The sequence below is a fragment of the Neovison vison genome, chromosome 12 (assembly GCF_020171115.1).
Source record: "Neovison vison isolate M4711 chromosome 12, ASM_NN_V1, whole genome shotgun sequence".
NCBI lineage: Eukaryota > Metazoa > Chordata > Mammalia > Carnivora > Mustelidae > Neogale > Neogale vison.
This window is the reverse complement of record NC_058102.1, coordinates 69,064,265-69,084,383: the sequence shown is the minus strand read 5'-3', so window position 1 is coordinate 69,084,383 and position 20,119 is coordinate 69,064,265. Positions and strand designations below refer to the sequence as shown.

Below are 20,119 nucleotides of genomic sequence, written 5' to 3'. Positions count from 1 at the left end.
GAGAGCCTGAAAGCTGATTGTTAATTTCAGGAATTTTGCAAGCCCAATTACTTCATATAATAGTTTGAAATAGGCCATAGTGGGGGTATTTATACCACAGAAATGGCCAAACACTATAAATTAGGCTTCCTTCCTTCCCCAAGAGCCAACTGTTAAGCACTTACCATCATAGCACTGAATCATGATGTTGTCATTATTCACCTGTTCTATTAATTAGTCAGTCTTACTGCAACAGGTAGACCAAGGACTGGCAATAGATCAAGATTCACTTCAAGGAATGCCTTGTAAAATTCTACTCAATTGTAGGAGGTCAAAAAAGATATTGTCCAAGTAGGTAGTCTTTACATTGAGCTTTGCTCGCCGGTTTACATATAAAAAGAGTTTTAGGGGATTAAATTTTCAAATCTTCAACTTTCATATATGCTCTTTCCAAAAACTAATTTGCCTGAGAATGAGGCTACTTCTCCATGGTCCTTCTCCCATTTTATAGAAAAAAAGGTATACCTTCACACACACACAAATACCAAATCTCACTACTGGGCATTACTATGTGTAAAAGTTTCCAAGGCCCCAAACAAAGGCATACAGGAAAAGACTGGTTTGGAAGAAGACTCTTTTCATGATTAATCAAGGCTTCTTAGATACACAGAACCTGCCGTCTTCTCCTGTTTTACAGATATATATAAAATACATATTTTATTTTATTAAAATATTTCAGAATATTAATCTTTTATATATTTTATAATATATAAATATTATAAATGAATATAAATATTTGTTAAGATGAAGTTTGCATTAAAAATGAAAATATTTTGACCGGTTTTTAAATTTTTCTGAATTTAGAACAATTGAGGAAATATAGATCAATAACACTGATCCTTTTTGTTGTAACTGGAGTGCTTTACAAGACTACCTAAAAACTTAAGATACTTTGAAAATCTCACAGCTATAAATTTCTCATGCCTTCTTTCCTATTCAGGGTGCTTTATCCAGTAACATAATAAAAACGCATTTAATCAAATCATATCATGAAATATTTATCCAATTACAGTCATTTCATTTTATAAGACATTCAATATTTTCTACTTCTGAGTAACAAAAACCTGAATTTATTTGAAATTACAATTAAAGTAAATTTAGATGTCAAGTCAAAACTGACTGAAAGGGCACACAGTTTTGAGGAAAATTCCTTTCCCAGGCACAGGAGCAAAGAAGTTTGGCATTTTGAGCTGAGATTATTTTCACAGCCCTTACTATTAGCCTGGGAAGTTCCGTCTCTCCACAGGTGAACTGGATGGGGGCAAATAAATATCCTTCCAGAACATCCAAAAGAAAAGAGAGGGAAAAAAATTCCTTTGAAGGATTTACTCACTGCAAGTGTTCATTATAGGTGCTATTTAACAGAGAAAGTACCATCATTGATGTATGGGGGGGGGGGTTCTGAAAGGAATCTAGAAGACAGTATTTTTAAAGCATTATGATCTTTGAAAAAAATTAGATGTGTGAGTGTATTCAAATATATACATGTGCTCATGTCAGCAGCATATATACTCAAATACACACATGTGAGTGTTGACTTTTGCCATTTCATTTAAGCAGAGTGGTGAGCAGAAAAAAGGAAAAACCTCTGATTCCTATGAAGAGTCACTAATCCCCAGCCAAGAGTATATCTCATTGCTTTATTTTTTCAAGTGTACCAAAAAGTTGGCTTTTTTTAGATCCTGTGAGCTAAATGTGCCTGATGTAAGTTCTACTATCGAGTCATACCAGATAGTAAATGTCTGTGTTATTCATAGTATCAAAGTAGTAAATGCGTTTTTGATATAGGCTAAGCCTGGGCATTTATGAGGCACCTGCACTTTTAAGAGTTCATATTGGCAGAACACATTGAATCATTTCTTCTAAAACCATCCACTAAAAAAACCCTCTTTTCCCACTTTATTAGGCATTCCAGAAGTTACAGTATCCCATAAAATCGAAATCATGTGGGAGTAAAATTTATATTCTTCCACAAAGTTCCTCCCAGCATTACAAATGATGCATTTGTGGCCCTTCAAACTGGTGTGGTAGCCATCTAGGGTGACTGTTCTAATAAAATTCTCAATTTAAGGGTAACTTGTTTTGGCAACTAGACAATTTCATTTAGCCAGTTTGGAAGTGTGGAAGCAGATAAAAACCTTCTTGATCAAGAAAAGAGAAAGTTTGTGGATGTGTATTTTATGAAAAAACAATTTTGGGGAGCTTGGGTGGCTCAGCCTGTTGGTTTCTGCTCAGGTCAAGACCTCAGGGTTGTGAATTAAGCACCCACCAGCTCCTGCTCAGCTCAGAGTCCACCTGAGATCTCTCCACCTCCCTCTGCCACTCCCTCGCTCTCCTACGCATCAACACTCATGTGTACTATAAGTCAATCAATCAAGCAAATCTTAAGGGGGGGGGGACTCAGTGGCCACTCTTTGTTCAACCAACTACAGATATTGCCTTGCTTTTTTTTTCCCCCCCCTTGGCATATACTGTATAAAGAATGGCAAGAAATAAGCTCTTTTAATGAAGAGAATCTAAACCCATTTTGTTTTCTAGAAAACAAAAAAGAAGTCTTAGGGACTTCTTGCAGATTGTGTCTTAGGGAAGGGGCAATTTTATCCCTTTTCCTTGGTGATACTGTTAGAAATTATAGGTTAGTTGTGTGTTCAAGACACTTGTGGTTTTTTTCCCTTTCACCAACTTCTCAGCTGTTGCTTTTCCTCCTATAGATACCATCTCAGTTGCTACACAGGCATCTGTTTTCTTTGGTCCCAAACCACAGGAGTCTTGGGCAGTTGCCTTGCAATTTGCCATAAGCTGACCTTGCATTAACATATACATTTTGATTTTTGTAAAAATGATAGTTCTACACATTTAACTTGGGTGCAACTTAGAATGATGCTGCTAAAACTTTGCCAATGGACTTCTGCTTTGAGGTGGTGGGATTTGGATAATATGGCACAGTCAGTGAAATCAAAAAGACTCTATCACCTGGGGAAAAGCATACATCTTTTAGATAAGCATGAAAGTAACCATAACCCAAGGGAATGTGGGATGTTCTTTCCCTCAGGGTTGGGAAAGGATGTGGAATAATTCAAGAATATTCTGATTGGTAGTATAAAATGGGTACACAGAGAAGGCTGTTTCTGGCAGAGATGAGCTAGGATACATGCACATGTCCTTGGGAAAATGATAAGAGGAGCTTAGCTGTCAATACACATTCTGCTCCTAGGTCTTGACCTTCACTTAGTTTGTTGTATATTTTTTATGTTATTGGGGTACCTTAGTTAATGAGAGGTTTTGGTCTGTATCTTGTAATTAGAAGAAGAAATGTCCCATATACCAGGTACTATTCTGGGGCTAATTAGGACCACTGAGCTCCCTGACAGGTACAAAAATTTTCGCGGCAACCCTATGAGGTAAGAATTATTTTCCCCCATTTTAGAGATGTGAAAATTCTTATTTTCTAATAAGAAAAGTGCAGGGACTGGACTGATGATTGCTTCAGGTTGGCTCACCAAGTAAACGGGGGGTTGTTGGACCCTGAGAAGCAGAGGTAAAGGCAACATCAACCTATTAGTTGATCAGGCCCCAAGAAAAAGATCTTGCTTGGGCTTTTGCCTCTTTTTACACATATGACTAGAAAAGAAACAAAATAAAATATAAGGCAGGACCCTAGAAATTTTTTTCTGCTCTACATCAAGTTTTTGAAAGGTTTGATCAGGGGTCCTTTGCGGTCTCAGTTCTAAAGGGAAGATGGGACAACCTTCTAGATTTAGTTTGCTTTGACTCTCCTTAACACTAGGATGTATGCAAATTGAAAGATACCTCATGAATATGTAAGCAGCACATGTTCTCCCAAACACAAGTGTCCAAGTGCATTAATAGCTAATGTTGCATTCCCTAGGAATCTTTTGAAAATCTGCCTGATGTTAGAGTGAAAGGTTTTTTTTTTCCTACTGCAACACCCCAATTCTAAGCCTTTTGTTTCATAAATGAGAAGAATTTCAGGGAGTGAGTGACAGGCAAATCTCAACTAATCAGGGGTGATTTCCCTGCACAGGACATCTGGTGAACATGACTTCTGCATTCCTAGAGCTAAATCCTGCACCAGCTGATACACAATTAAGTGTAACATCATTCAATCCAGGCTGTCAGAGAGGAACACACAGAGACCTCCTCATACTCCTGTGCCCCACAAAGTAGAATGTATGCTAATGAACCAATGTGATGTAAGATGAAGCCACAGGATCATGGACATTTAAAATGAATGCCTAGATGAGGTTTATTCCATCACTCAGGCAGGAGTCTCATTTGCCTAGATGTAACAGCTAACATTTATCTATTGCTGTGTGACAAACTGCCACAAACTAGCAACTTAAAACAGTGCCCATTTATTATTTCATAGTTCCATAGGTCAAAAAGTCTGGTGGACTTGGTTGGAACCTACAAGGCCAACGTCAGAGTATCAGCTGGGCTGAGCTCTCATGCAGATGCTCTGGAGAGGAAACTACTTCCAAGTGCATTCAAACAATTGGCAAAACACAACTCCTTGTTACCCTGGGACAGGGGCTCCATCTCCTTGATGGCTGTCAGTCCAATACTCCTCTCAGTGTCTCAGGTTCCTGGAGCCAACCATAGCACATGAAATCCTTCTTGCGTCTTGAATCTCTTTGTCTTCCTCTTCCGCCACAAGCAGGAGAAAGCTTACTGCTTTTGTGTCCATGTGATTAGATTAGATTAATTTAGATAATCTCTCTTTTAAAAGGTTAACTCTGCCGTATAATACACAACTTTCAGAGGTTCTATGGATTCTTGGGAGGCCATCTGAGAATTCTGCCTACCACACCTAGCAAGTAGAACTAATAAAAATATTGTCAGCCTTGTCCTATCCTCAAAAGGTCAAGACATTGTAAGTATAGGTGAAGCTTGTAGAAATAACATTGAGAATCATGTTTAAATTTTGGGACATGGAAGTTTCAAAGTTTAAAAGTTAGACTGAAATGGTAAAGAGTCAATGTCCTTTGAAGAAAGTTACAACATTACTTTAAGCAACCAATTTTCCTTAATACAAAATTTTAGAAAACACTAAACTATCTGAACTTGCCTTACAAAAAATAAGAAACCATAGTTGTCCTGCTGACTATGTACCTTTAATTCAGCAATCCCTTGATACCCTCTCCTTCATTCACAGCTGATGTCTTCAAATTAGCCTTGAGTCATACTTCCCTCCATCCCCTGACCTGCTCCCCTCAGTTCCTGAGCCCTTAGCACAGCCCTTGATTCCTGTTTACTGCCTTTTATCACCCATCAGGCTCCACTGGAGCTAACTGCTGTAGCTCTTGCCTAAGCTGGTCTGTACTGCTTCTGGCCATTCTGTAAGCAACTTGCCAGGAGCCATCTCTCTCTGCCAAGCCAAAGGGCCCCTGTAATTGACTTCTCCCAGCATCATATCACCTCTCAAGGAAACCTGCTCTATCCTCAAAGAATAACTGGCTCTTCCCTGGCTAAACTTGTAACTCTTGAATTCCTTTTGTTTGTCATCCTGTTTTTATGCACTTTGTTCTTCCATTTACACATGATAAAAATATGTCACCTATTACTTATTTTACTCAATTGCTTGTTTAGAATGGCTTGTGTCTCCTTTACATTTAGGTCAATATTCACTCTTGGATTAGGCATGCTTGCAGGTCGGCAAGATATGAGCAAATGTTAAAATGCTTTGTGATGAATTTGCCCAGGGATGATAATGTTCATGAGGTTGAGATGTTCTGGGTAGCCATCCCCAATTTCATGCCTATGTATCACCCAAATGCCACATGCCGTAACCTAAAAGGTTACGATGAGCCTAGGTTTATAAATGGTAAACTGCCAACCACACTTTTGGAAGCTGAGAAGTTAATAGAAGTTAAGAATTTTGAAATGCTTTTTCCTATTTAACTGGAACAAAAGTTGTTCCCAGAGAGTTTCCTGGTTAAGTACATTCCCTGGTCCCTGCAAACTCAGAGGCAATGTCAGAAATCTTTTTGCTGGCTATTAAACATGCATTTTTTTATCTTGATTTTTATTAATAATTCATATATTCATGAAAGTAAAATAAAGTATTTTTCCTTAGTCACTGCATTCAATTTAACATGTGTTGGACCTATCATGGTTTCCTAAGCTAAAATGCAAGCCTTGTGAAATTCCTATTTTTTTTTAATGAGTAAATTTCATCCAAAGCAGAAAACTTTGCTTTGAAAATAAATTTTGGGAATCTAAATGTAAGTATAATTTTATTAATTTCTTTTTTTTTTTTCTTCAATTTATTTATTTTCAGAAAAACAGTATTCATTATTTTTTCACCACACCCAGTGCTCCATGCAAGCTGTGCCCTCTATAATACCCACCACCTGGTACCCCAACCTCCCACCCCCCCGCCACTTCAAACCCCTCAGATTGTTTTATTAATTTCTAAAAATATAAATATTCTAAGTATCCTTGGCCCCAGGTTAAAAATTGTTTTTTAACATCATTTAAAATGTTCTGTTTCTTTTCCCTCTGTGTCATTAGGCAAGTAGTCCCTGATTCCAGATAACAAAATTGAAGCAGTATAACAAATAAGGGAATCAGTTCCTGATAATATTTCCCAGATGATCACAATCAAATTGGGTGGGTAGCAGCCGTGTGCAAGCCCTCGTGGGTGGGAGAGAAGGGTTTTCACTCAGCAGCAATGTCATTACCAGACCTTTGCCCTGGACTTCACTCTGCAGAATCCCTGTCAGGTCTTTTTCCTGCCTACTGGATCCAAAATAAAGCTTTGCAGCCAAAATATTCAGTGACAGATGGCTCATTTCATTGCTGTAATGTCACCCTTTGGGTCCCTGAGGGGATGATTCCAGGAATAGAAAGCGGGGCAAATACAGAAATGGACTTATAACAGAATCTAACACCATCAGGGTTTCTCCAGTTGCTGATGGAATAAAGAACTTCTAAATTCTTTTCATCTAACATGAGAGGCCCCTCTTCTCTCAATAAATGGTAATTAGTGCACAGAGTATAGTATGGGTTCAGTCCCTCCTTTGACCCTGACAAGGTCAATGATTTTGAGCCTGTTCCTCAGTTTCCTCATAAGTAAAATGAGCATCAGAACAGTACTTACCAAAGGCAACAAAAGTAAAAATAAACATTTGAGACGACATCAAATTAAAAGGCTTCTGCACAGCGCAGAAAGCCATTAACAAAATGAAAAGGCAACCTACTGAATAAGAAAATTTTTGCAAATCATATATCCAATAAGGGGTTACTATTGAAGATACATAAAAAACTTATACAACTCAACATAAAAAATAATAATAATAATCTTAGCTTAGCTAAGAACCCAATAAATGGTGACTAACATTTTCTGCCTTCTCTTTGATGAACTTGATTTTGTATAAAAATCAATACATAATAGAACATAAAACAAGAGGTACAACATAGGAAACCTATTAACGGAAATGATATTTTGTTAATATTCTTAATTCAGAATGGACTTAGACTAAATAATACCAAAATCAGCATTTTATTGTTTATTCTAAAATGGGGATGGGAGGTTGCTCCCCCTGGAACAATCCATAAGAGACAATTAGTATTATTTCCATTGTTGAGATCTCTAAGGCTATGGGAGGTTATAACTTATTTCTAGTCACGTTTAGGTTCCCTTGATAAAATTTCTTACAGTGCTCACTAGAATTGGTTCTAGATTTCATTTTTTAACTGCTTCCCTTTTTGAGAAAAGGTATGAACTTTTTCCATCATACGCATTTACAAAGTTATAATTCACAAAGATTCTGGGAGGTTTTTTTGTTCTGTTTTCCATTTTTTTCCTAACTTGGCACATCCTAGTCTTTTCCCTAAGGTCTGTATCTGTACTGCTATTTTCCAGTTTGTCTTGGCATCACTGCTTCACCATTTGGCCCCTGAGTCAACATAGTTTCACCACCATTATCTACACAGCACCACCTCCTCTGAATGGACTCACAAATGTCCTTCTCTGTTGCATGCCTTCGCTGGGTCTGCTTTCCCATGACGTTACCTGTTACCCATCTGCCTACTCCTAAAGAATGCCATGAGGGAGTGACAGTGCTTCAGACAGAGTCTTAAGAATCTTGACACTCATTTGAATTTAGTCACTGTGTATCATTGAATTCCTAACCTCCTTTCTTCAAGACTTTTTCCAAACTGAAAGTGAACCAAGTTAATCAGATTCATATTTTCTAAAGCTCACAAGCTTTCTCTCTAATTATGATTAATTTGGTCTTGACAGCATTTATAGTTAATCATTGGGTACCAGAATCTTTATATATTTTACTTTTAATTATGAGTCTTTATATATTTTACTTTTAATTATGGATATAATTAATTATATCCATTAAACATACTCATGTGTTAACAAGTGCTATTATCCCCATTTTATAGGTGTGGAAACCAAGAATCAGGAAATATAAGCAACTTCCCCAAGAGCCTACAGTATGTGGCTGCATTTCCCACCAAGCAAGATGTCCAAAAGAGTCCTTTGGAGGACACAGCAATTGTTCTCAAGCGCATGTCTATATAAAAGTTATCTGACATGTTTATTAAAAGTGTATCCCATAGTCCATCACCCAAATTCCAGGCTCCAGCCTCCAGATTCTGCTTCAGTGGGTGGATCTAGGCTTTGCCTTTCAACAAACTCTCTGGGAGATTTTGATGCAGGCCATCTGCACAGCACACCCAGCTCAGGAGAGACCCAAACTGACAGCATTACCAGCTATGTCCCATATGAAGCACCCCATTTCCTGCTTTTCTTCTCCTTAAAGCCATAAATTAACCAAGTGCTGAGATTTACTTTTATAACAAAACTTAGGCTGAATGGGGTTTTCCAGAATTCAGGTTTTGTTGGGAGGCAGAATTTTGTTGGGAGGCAGAAGTTGGGGTTTTCCAGAATTCAGGTTTTGTTGGGAGGCAGAGCCTGAGGATCAATAAAATAGATTGTCTTTTTCCTTTACTGGCTTCTTGCCTGTCATTTGATAAAAAAAAACCATATTGTGTCTCATTCTTCTCAATGGAATGTGAAAAATCATGTCCGCTACTCACTGAAAAGACCTCTAAGGAGGAAAACGGACCATGGGAGGACCAAGAAAAGCTCCAGGCAAAGAACACTGTGTGAGTCCTCAAGACTCAATTACTCTCTTATCTACGTGGGGCATACTGATTTTATTATGGCTTCGATTTATTGCACAAAACATGAGGGATGACATATTCAGTTGGCATCTGTGAGGCTGGCAGGTAGAGACTTTACAATGTGCAGGCTTTGTGTTCTTGGAAAAGTTGTTTTAAGTCCTTGCACCTCCTTTTCTTCATGTGAAACAGGAAGACATATTAATCAACTTCATGGGGTGCTGAGTTGTCACTTCATGATTTGCATAACTAAGCTTTGATGCATTATTCAGCCCAAATATTTTCATTCTCAACAGCTTACCTTCAAGCTATTGTTAATATCAGTATATTCACTCTTATGTTCCTGTCTGTTTTATAGAAAACAAATATGACACTGGCCCTACTCTTAGGAAAGTTACTCTCAAGCAGATGAGACAATCTAATGTGATACCTAAAACCAGAGATTTGGTAGGATTTTCACAAATGGGGGAAAAGGGAGGAAAGCCAGGAAAGTGTATATAATATGACCCTAGTTTTTAAAAACAATTTTAAAACAATTACCAATTCCTCTACAGTTTTGTATATATCCATTAAACATACCCACATAAAACATCTGTATACATATTTACATAACATGTAATTTACTAAATATAAAATATACATATATACATCATTAATATGAGATCTTTTGGAGAGAGAATAAAGAAAAGGAAGGAAACAAAAAAGATATATAAGTAAATAATATGTTTTTAAAAATACATGGATGTCCCACGATAAAAAGAGCAAATGTAATATGACCCCAGCTAAGTAAATGTGCATTTGTGGGTGTGTATGTGTCTGAGATATGTGAAAACATAAACAAAACACAAACAGGGGCTAGTTCAAGGTAGTGAGACTTAAGAGATCTTTACTCTTCTTCTGTATTGTTAGACTATTTTTTATAATGTCATGTTATTTATAACCAGAAACATTATACAAAGGATAGACTGTGTCAAAATATTTATTATTGTATATGATGTATTGTTTTATTTTGTCTTTTCAAGTGGTCTCTAAAAGGTATGAATTATTTTGAAATGAGAAAAATTATATTCTTTGAAGAAGTATTCTCAGTAGTAACAAAATGCAGTGGAAGAAAGGCCACGACTGCTTTAAGGACCCAAGTAAAGCACAGTGCACAATGAGCTGGTTTGCCAGAACAAACTCAGTCACTGAACTCTTCTTTTTCTTCTTTCTTTTCCTTCTGTAGATGTTTTGAATTATGTAAATCTCAGATTTGTTGAAAGAATCTATTTTTTTAATCTTTACAGAATGGTTTTACTTATGTTTTTCCAATTCATGTCCCATGTTCAGCACGTCCCAAGCTGAACTTGGGATTTCCTTTCTGCCTCAACTTACTTCTCTTCCTGTCTCCTTTTTTAAGAGGTATGCCCCCCACCTTCAGCTGAGTCACCCTAACTGAATTTCTGGGATCCACCCTGGATTCCTCCCTCTGCACCCAAGGAGTCAATCATTTCTATACATACTACATCCATCAGCTTTCTCCTTATCACTTCTCTTCTCCATAGCCACTGTCCTCATTGGTCCTACCCAGATTGCAGCAGTTATCTTTAAATTGGTCCCCTTATGTCCACTTAGAAAATTTGATAAAGCAGGAGAATGTCTAAACTTGTTTAGAAATGTTTTGCAAACAAATGTGAGTTGCTTGCCTATCTTCTTTCCTTTAATGAACCGTGTCTCCCAAAACATACTGTTTTGGGGACTGTCAATCACAATATTCCCATACCCCATGATATTATAAGCTAGACAGTAAGAGCTTCATCCCCAGAGGCTCAATAAGTGGTTCAGGGATGGCCTTCTGATAAGTAGGGGTAGACATTCTGTCCCAGGACTCCTCTGCTAGAAATAAAAGAAAAATTCTTTCATGCTTTTTTGGAAAGTCCCAGATTAATTAAGCAAACTCTTCTGTTAGACTTACTTCCTTGCAACTTTCTAGCAGGCCATGTTCAAATAGTGTAGACATAGAGCAAGTCAATTCTTTTAGTTGTCCTGTAAATAGGCAAATATTTTCATCTGGCTTGGGAACTCTAGTTCTAAAAAGGTAATCAAATTAGTGGTGATTTATGATGATTTCTACTTTATTATCAGTGTGGTAGTTCCAAAAATTAATTAATTCCAATTTCTAATTCCAACTAGGCTATAAATGTCTTTTTTTTATTATCCCACATTAGGGGATTGTCATAGCAATTATCTATTTCTTGTCCTTTTTATTGATTAATATATGCATAAAGAGTACACAAATTATATAGCTTAATAAGTTTTTACAATAGAATACAACTCTGCTACTACATATTCTTATGCACATAAATAAGTTTTAAGATGTCTAAGGTTAGGACCATGCTTTCATTTTTCTCAACACCTGGTTCAATTCCAGGACTAATGATAATGACCACTATCGATGTCACTGTACTTCACCTGCCAGACATTTTATACTTGAGAGTCATCAGGTAAGACTATAGGAAGGCTACTGCAAGGCATTCATTTAACAATAATTCTGCCAGTATCTAACAATTTTTAAATGCTTATGGATACTATTATTTTTTCAGTTTTATAGATTAGGAGACTGTGGTAGATGGAAATTTAAAAAGTGACTGAGATCAAATAGCCAGTAAGTGGAAGAGTAAGACTCCAAGAAATAATTAAATTTCAAAAATATAATTTGAGCAATTGAGCCCTTCCACTGTGATAATAACCTTTTTCACTGAGATAAGAAAAACTTAACAATCTTTCTAAAGACCAAGATACAACGTACTTTTCTTTAGTAAACACTAAACTTCCTCTTGGAGGAAGAAAGCAGTTGAATGAATTATAATAGCATTTAAAATTCTGCAAAAAAGGCAAACAAAACCACATGTTATAATTAGAGACTTACTTTTTTATTATAGGCATTTTCCATTTCTTCTTGGATCCAGATCACCTCTGCCACACTGGCTTCTTCTTCATATTATTGGTTGTTTGGAATCTCTGGAATCGTTAATTTGGGTTCTCTTCGTATGGTGTGGGGTGATGCTTCTGAGTGGGCAGCCTGTTGCTCAACTTGTGAAATGCCCTGTACATTTTATTATAAGAGAATAAATGAAAAGGTCAGATTGCCCTTGAGGCCATTGAGAAAATCCCAACCAAAAAACCCAGCAAATCACATTTATTCAAATTGGTTAAGGTAAGAAATTCTTCAGATTCCTTAAGATGTGTTAGAAATAGAGAATGTGGTCCAAGATGATAACATAAAAAGATGATAACATAAAAAGACCCTGAACTTACTTAGCCCTACGAACACACCAAATCTATAAAGACATATGGATTAATTCCCACTTGAAAACAAGAAAACTAGCTGAACAGTTTCCTCTACAACAAGGGACAAAAGGGCTGGAGAGGGTTAGGGAGGAGGAGGTATAAGAGAGGAAGAAGTCTTACCAAAACCTACACATGCCAGCACAAACCAGGGAGAGATCTCATAGACCAGAACCTCTCCTTGAAAAGTGAAGAGTTTATACCCGACACTGGGCACCCTAACCCTTGGAACCTGCACCAGAGAGGAGGCATGAAAAATGTCTGGATTTCAAAATCAATGGGGCTCACATCCAAGGGACCCAAGGAGTTGTGGGAATCTGAGATACTCCTTTTGAGAGGCTCCTGTGTAAACTCACTCATTCCAAGAATCAGGACAAAGGCAGAAGTTTGAGAGGGGACTGGATTATTTGTGAGGGTGAGTCAGCCGCTATTTTTAAAAGCATTTGCCAAAGGTGCGTTAATTAGTTGAGATTTTCCTTGGGGGCAAAGGCACTGGAGAGTGACATTTTTTGCACTCCCCCTCTGCCTTGCTAACGCAACACAGGCAGGCACTCATGGACATAACTTAATAAAGCCACAGACTTGCCTTGCCCCCAAGGAGCACATCCCAGTCCTCACTAAAGACATCAGCATGCTGTACTCCTAGAGCTCTTCTCTGGCACCACTAAAGCTGTAGGCAGACTGCACCCAATGCTCTCTCTTGGACTGAATAAAGCCACAAGCAACTACAGCCTCACTGAAGCTGGTGGGGAGTACAATCCACACAGAGAAGGCCTCTTGGTTATCTGGCTCTGGTGGTCAAAGGGGCTTGTGCTTCTGGACCCCAGGGTCTGTAACAATCAGAAAGACAATTCTTGGCAGCAGACAGCACACTGAAACAACACCCCCAGTCTGTACATGAAAAAGTCCCACTTAAGTGTCCTGGAGTTTCAACCTGAGGGACAGGATTCAAATTTGTCACACATTTAAGGCTACAGAGCTGTTCTTAGGGAATACAGGTAAGGACATACCATCTGTGCACCCTCCCTTGACCTCACCAGAGCTCCCAGAAAGGTGTTTAAACACTTTTCTGAAGCTCCAGTTCTTGCAAATGTTTTTTAAGGAACACCTCCAGATCCTGTTTAGGGTTCAGCAGGATCTATGATTGTGTTCCCACAGGACTGTATATATTTGCACACTTTAAAAGTTGTTTCCTGGGGCACCTGTGTGGCTCAGTGGGATAAAGCCTCTGCCTTTGGCTCAGGTCATGATCCCAGCATCCTGGGATTGAGCCCTGAGCCCCACATCAGTCTCTCTACTCAGCAGGGAGCCTGTTTCCTCCTCTCTCTCTCTCTATCTGCCTACTTGTGATCTCTGCCTACTTGTGATCAAATAAATAAATAAAATCTTAAATAAATAAATAAATATTGTTTCCTGAGGATCTGGCTTCTAATCAGCCTGCATCTAGGTACTGACTGAAATAACTCCCTTTGGAACACTGTTGGCACACCTTCAACAACTGATACCTATAAAGAACAAGTTAGGTTACTGAGATAATCACAAAGGTTTGGCGGACAACCAAGAGCCAGGGGAAGGTTAAAAGATAAGGTTCATCTACTACACAAGGACACTCCTTCCAGGAGGAGAGGTAGCTCTTTCACCTAATATATAGAAACAAACATAGAGAGTCAAGCAAATTTAAAAACTCAGAAATATGTTCCAAATGAAAGAGCAATAAACATTGGAAAAAGACTTTAATGAAATAGGGATAAATAGTCTACTTTATAAAGACTCTAAAGTAATGGTCAAAAAATGCTGACCAAATTCAAGAGAAGAAAGAATAAATATCATAAGAACTTCAACAAGAGATAGAAAAATGAGAAAGCACCAAACAGAAGTCACAGAGCTGAAGAATACAATAGCTGAACTAAAAAAAATTCACTAGAGGTGTTCAACAGCAAGCAGATTAGGTGATGGAGAAAAAGGGATCAGTCACCTAGAAGACAGCATTGTGGAACTTACCCAAATAGAGCAACAGCAACAACAAAAAGGAATTCAAAAAGTGAAGATAGTTTAAAAGGCCTATGAAACAATATTAAGCAGAATGACATTTGCATCACAGGGGTCTCAGGAGGAAAAAAGAGAAAGAAAGGGGAAGAAAACATACTTGACAATATGAAGGCTGAAAATTTCCCTTAGCTGGGGAAGGAAACAGACCTACAGGTCCAGGAAGCTCAGAGAATTCTAAAAAAGATACACCCAAAGAGATCCATACCAAGACACATTGTAATTAAAATGTCTGAAGTTAAAGAAAAGAATCTTAAAAGGAACAAGAGAAGAACAGCCTGTTACATATGAGAGAACTCCCATAAGACTACCCACTGAGGGGCGCCGGGGTGATTCAGATGTTTCAGTGTCTGCCTTCTGCTCAGGTCATGATCTCCAGGTCCTGAGATGGAGCCCCACATCTGGCTCCTGACTGGATCACCAGGGAGCCTACTTCTCCCCCTCCCTCTGCCTCTCCCCCCTGCTTGTGTGCTCTCTCTGTCTCTCTCAAAGAATAAATAAAATCTTTTAAATAAATAAATAAATAAGACTACCTGCTGAATTTTTAGCAGAAACTCTGCAGGCCAGAAGAGAGTGGCATCATATATTTAAAGTGCTGAAAAGAAAGAACTTCCAACCAAGAATACTATACCTGGCAAGGCTAGCATTCAAAACTGAAAGAAAAATTAAAGATTTTCCAGGAAAGCAAGAGGTAAGGGAGTTCATCAACACTAAACCAGCCATATGAGAAATGTTAAAGGATCTTCTTTTTTTTTTTTTTTAAGATTTTTTATTTATTTATTTTTCAGAGAGAGAGGGAGAGAGAGCGAGCACAGGCAGACAGATAGGCAGGCAGAGGCAGAGGGAGAACAGGCTCCCTGACGAGCAAGGAGCCGGATGCGGGACTCGATCCCAGGACACTGGGATCATGACCTGAGCCGAAGGCAGCTGCTTAACCAACTGAGCCACCCAGGCGTCCCTAAAGGATCTTCTTTAAGCTAAAAAGAAACAGCACTAATAACAAGAAAATATAGAAAGTAATGATCACTTATAATGCTAGTATGAAGGTTAAAAAACAAAAGTAATAAAATCAATTGTAACTACAATAATCAGCTAAGGGATATACAAAATAAAAAATGTAAAATATGACATTGAAAACATAAAATATGCAGGGATAAGCAGTAAAAAAGTAGACTTTATGTAAGAATGCTTAAGTTACCACCAACTTAAAATGGACTGTTCTATATGAAACTCACAATAACCACAAAGCAAAAACCTACAGTAGATACACAAAAGATAATGAGATAGGAATCTGAAATAACACTAAAATTCAAAAAACCACAAAGAAAGCAAGAAAAAGAAGAAGAAAGGGACAGAGAGGAACTACAAAATCTCTAGAAAACAATGAACAAAATGGCAACAAGTACCTACCTATTCAATAATTACTTAAAATATAAATGGACTAAATTCTCTAATCAAAGATATGGAGTTCTTGAATGGATAACAAAAACAAAAACAAGACAAAACAAAAACTAATTACAAAAACTCATTATATCTGACTCACATCAGATCTAAAGACACATATACAATGAAAATGAAGGGCTGGAAAAAGTTTCCATGCAACTGGAAATAAAAAGAAAGCCATACTTATATCAGACAAAATACTTTAAAACAAAGACTGTAATAAAAGACAAAGAAAGGTATTACTTAATGACAAAGGTGCAAATCCAATAAAAGAACACAACATTTGTAAATATTTACATACCAAACCTAGGAGCACCTGAATATATAAACCAAATATTAATAGATCTAAAGGGAAAAATTAACAGCAATACAATGATAGTAGGGGATTATAATACCCCACTTATATTGAGGGATAAATCATCCAGACAATAATTAATTAAGGAAATATCAGCCTTAAAAACATTAGATCATATGGACTTAATAAAAAATGCAGATCATTCCATCCAAAAGCAGCAAAATACATATTCTTTGCAACTGCACATGAAGAGCTTTCTCCAGGATAGATGACATGTTAGACCACAAAACATATCTCAATAAATTTAAGAAGATTGAAATCTTTTCAAACATCTCTTTTGATCACATGGTATAAAACTAGAAATCAAGTACAATAAGAAAACTGAAAAATTCACAAGTATGTGAAGATTAAGCAATGTGGTACTCAACAACCAATGGGTCAATGAAGAAATCAAAGGGGAAATTTAAAAAATACTTTGAGATAAAAGAAAATGGAAATACAATAACCCAAAATCTATGGATACATCAAAAATAGTTCTATGAGGGAAGTTGGGACCAATACAGGCCTACATCAAGAAACAAGAAAAATCTCAAATAAACAATCTAATTAGACAAAAAAGAACAGGTAAAGTCCAAGGGTATTAGAAGAAAGGACATAATAAAGATTAGAGTAGAAATAAATGAAATAGAGAATTAAAAAACAACAGAAAAGATCAATAAATCTAAGAGCTGCTTCTTTTGAAAGGATGAACAAGATGGACAAAAGTTTAGCTGGATTTCCCAAGACAAAAAGAGAGAAGTCTCAAATAAGTAAAATTAGAAATAAAAGAAAAGTTACAAAGATACTACAGAAATACAAAAGATCATAAGAGGCTTACCATGAATAATTATATGCCAACAACTGTACAACATAGAAAAAATGAATAAATTCCTAGAAATATATGCTTTTCTAAAAAATAAATAAATTCCTAGAAATATATAACCCATGAGAGACTGTAGACTCTAAGAAACAAACTAAGGGTTTTGGAGGGAGGGGGTTCGAGGGTTGGGTGAGCTTGATGGTGGGTATTAAGGAGGGCACGTATTGCATGGAGCACTGGATATGGTTCATAAACAATAAATCTTGGGACACTGAAAAATAAAATTAAATTTAAAAAAGAAGAAAAAAAATGAAAAAAGAGTCTCTGGATGGACTGATTACTAGGAAGGCAATTGAATCAATAATAAAAGAAACCTCCCAAAAAACAAAAGTCCAGAACCAGACAGCTTCACTGGGCAATTCCAGCAAACTTCTAAAGAAAATTTAATACCTATCCTTCTCAATCTCTTCCTAAAAATTGGAAAGGAGGGAAAGCTTCCAAATTCACTTTACAAGGCCAGCATTACCCTGATACCAAAACCAGACAAGGAAACAACAAAAAAAGAAAATTACAGGCTAATATCCTTGATGAATGTAGATGCAAACAAAAATCCTCAACAAAATATTAGCAAACTGAATTCAACAATGCATTAAAAGGATCACACATCATGATCAAGAGGGACTTATTCCACAATGCAAGCGTGATTCAACATCTGCAAATCAATCACAACACATCACAATAACAACATGAAGGATAAAAATCATATCATTATCTCAATAGATGCAGAAAAAGCATCTGACAAAATTCAACACTCATTTAGGATAAAAACTTCCAATGAAGTGAGGCTAGAGGGAATCTACCTCAACATAATAAAGGTGATATATGACAAACCCACAGCAAACATCATTCTTAACAGTGGGAAGCTGAAAGCTTTTTGTCTAAAATCAGAAACAAGACAAGGATGCCTACTTTCACCACTTTTATTCAACATCATATTGGAAGCTCTTCCCAGGGCAATTAGGTAAGAAAAAAAATAAAAATCATCCAAATAGGAAAGAAAGAAGTAAAACTGTCACTATTTGCAGATGACATCATTCTGTATATACAAAACCCTAAGGATTCCACAAATAAGAATTAGCACTAATAAATGAATTCAGTAAAGTTGCAGGACACAAAATTAGTAAATTAAAATTGGCTGTGTTGCTACATACTAATAATAGAAATTTATCAGGAAGAGAAACTTTGAAAACTATTCCATTTTGAATGGCATCAAAAGGAATACAATAAGTAGGAAGAAATTTAACCAAGGAGGTGAAACACCTATACACTGAAAACTATAAGACAATAATAAAATAAATTAAAGATACAAATGCATGCAAGTATATTTTGTGCTAATAAATTGAAGAATTAATATTTTAAGATGTTCATATTTCCAAAGTAATCAACAAATTTAATGCAATCTCTATCAAAATTCCAATGGCATTTTTTCACAGTACTAAAACAGATAATTCTAAAATTTGTATGGAACAAAAAAGACCCCAAATAGCCAAAGCAATCTGAGGAAGAAGAATAAAACTGGAGGTGTCATGCTCCCACATTTACAACTATACTAAAAAGCTATAATAATCAAAACAATATGGTATTGGCATTAAAACCAATGCATAGATCAATGGAATGGAAAAGAAAATTCAGGGGAAAAAAACACACACATAAATAGTCAATGAATCTATGACAAAGGAGGCAAAAATATACAAGGGGGAAAGGGCAGTCTTTTCAATAAATAGTGTTGGGAATACTGGGCAGCCACAAGCAAAAAATTGAAAGTGGACTCCTATTTTACACCATACACAAAATAAACTAAAAACGTATTAAAGACCTAAATGTAAAACCTGAAACCATAAAAGGAAAAAATATTTGCAAGTAAACTCTTTGACAATAATCTTGGGAATATATATATTTTTAAAATCTGGCTTCTTAGGCAAAGATAACAAAAGCAAACAAAACAAAAAACAAAAGGGACTACATCAAACTAAAAAGCTTCTTTCTGTACAGTGAAGGAAACCATCAATAAAATAGAAAGGCAAAATTTTGAATGCAAGAAGGTATTTTTAAATCATATATGAGGTAAGGAGCTAATATTCAAAATGCATAGAGAACTCAATAACAACAACAACAACAAAAAAAAAAAACAGTCTGATTTTTTAAATGGGCAAATAATCTGAAAAAACATTTTTCCAAAGACATCCACAGGTGGACAATAGGTATATGAAAAGATGTTCAATATCACTAATAATCAGGGAAATGCCAATCAAAATCATAATGAGATATCACTTCAGACCCGTTAGAATGGCCATTATCAAAAACAAAAGAAATAACAAGTGTTGGGAATAAAGTGGAGAAAAGAGATCCTTTCTTCACTGCTGGTTGGAATGTAAATTGGTGCCACCACTATGGAAAACAGTACAAAATCTCCTCAAAAAAATTAAGAATAGAACTACCATATAATCAATACCACTTCTGGGTACTTATCCAGAGAAAATAAAAATGCTAGATTTTATCAGCCAAAGCTGAATTTAAATACACAAATCTTATCTCCAGTATGGGTTATAGTATGTGACTCTCTCCAAAGGGCAGGCTATGACATTTAATTCATAGACAATAATGAAAAAAATATCCTAAAGTGTTTTTCATCTGGGACAGACTCTGATTCCAGAACTGTTCTTGCTTAGTTATTTTCTCTAGTAAGAAACTGAAAAGCTGGTGGAAGTCCAAGATGGAACAGAAGTAGGAGACCTTAGTTTTGTCTAGTCCCTGGAGGTCAGCTAGACTGCTATCAAATCATTCTGAACAGCTGTGAACTCAACTGGAGAGCTAGGAAAAGAATAGCTGCAGCTTTACAAATAGAAAAGCAACATTTTCTGCAAGAATGAAAAGATGGAAAAACTTAC

General features: G+C 36.5%; 1 protein-coding gene across 6 annotated transcripts in view; it reads right to left on the bottom strand.

The window, feature by feature from the left end:
- LMNTD1 (lamin tail domain containing 1) overlaps positions 1-20,119 on the bottom strand; it is a 486,089-nt gene that overhangs the window by 356,607 nt on the left and 109,363 nt on the right. For all 6 annotated transcript variants that reach the window (XM_044228390.1, XM_044228387.1, XM_044228395.1 and 3 more), the window contains one exon: positions 12,110-12,286. The gene's annotated coding sequence lies outside the window, so the exon portion shown is untranslated. The remainder of the gene's footprint in view (positions 1-12,109; positions 12,287-20,119) is intronic.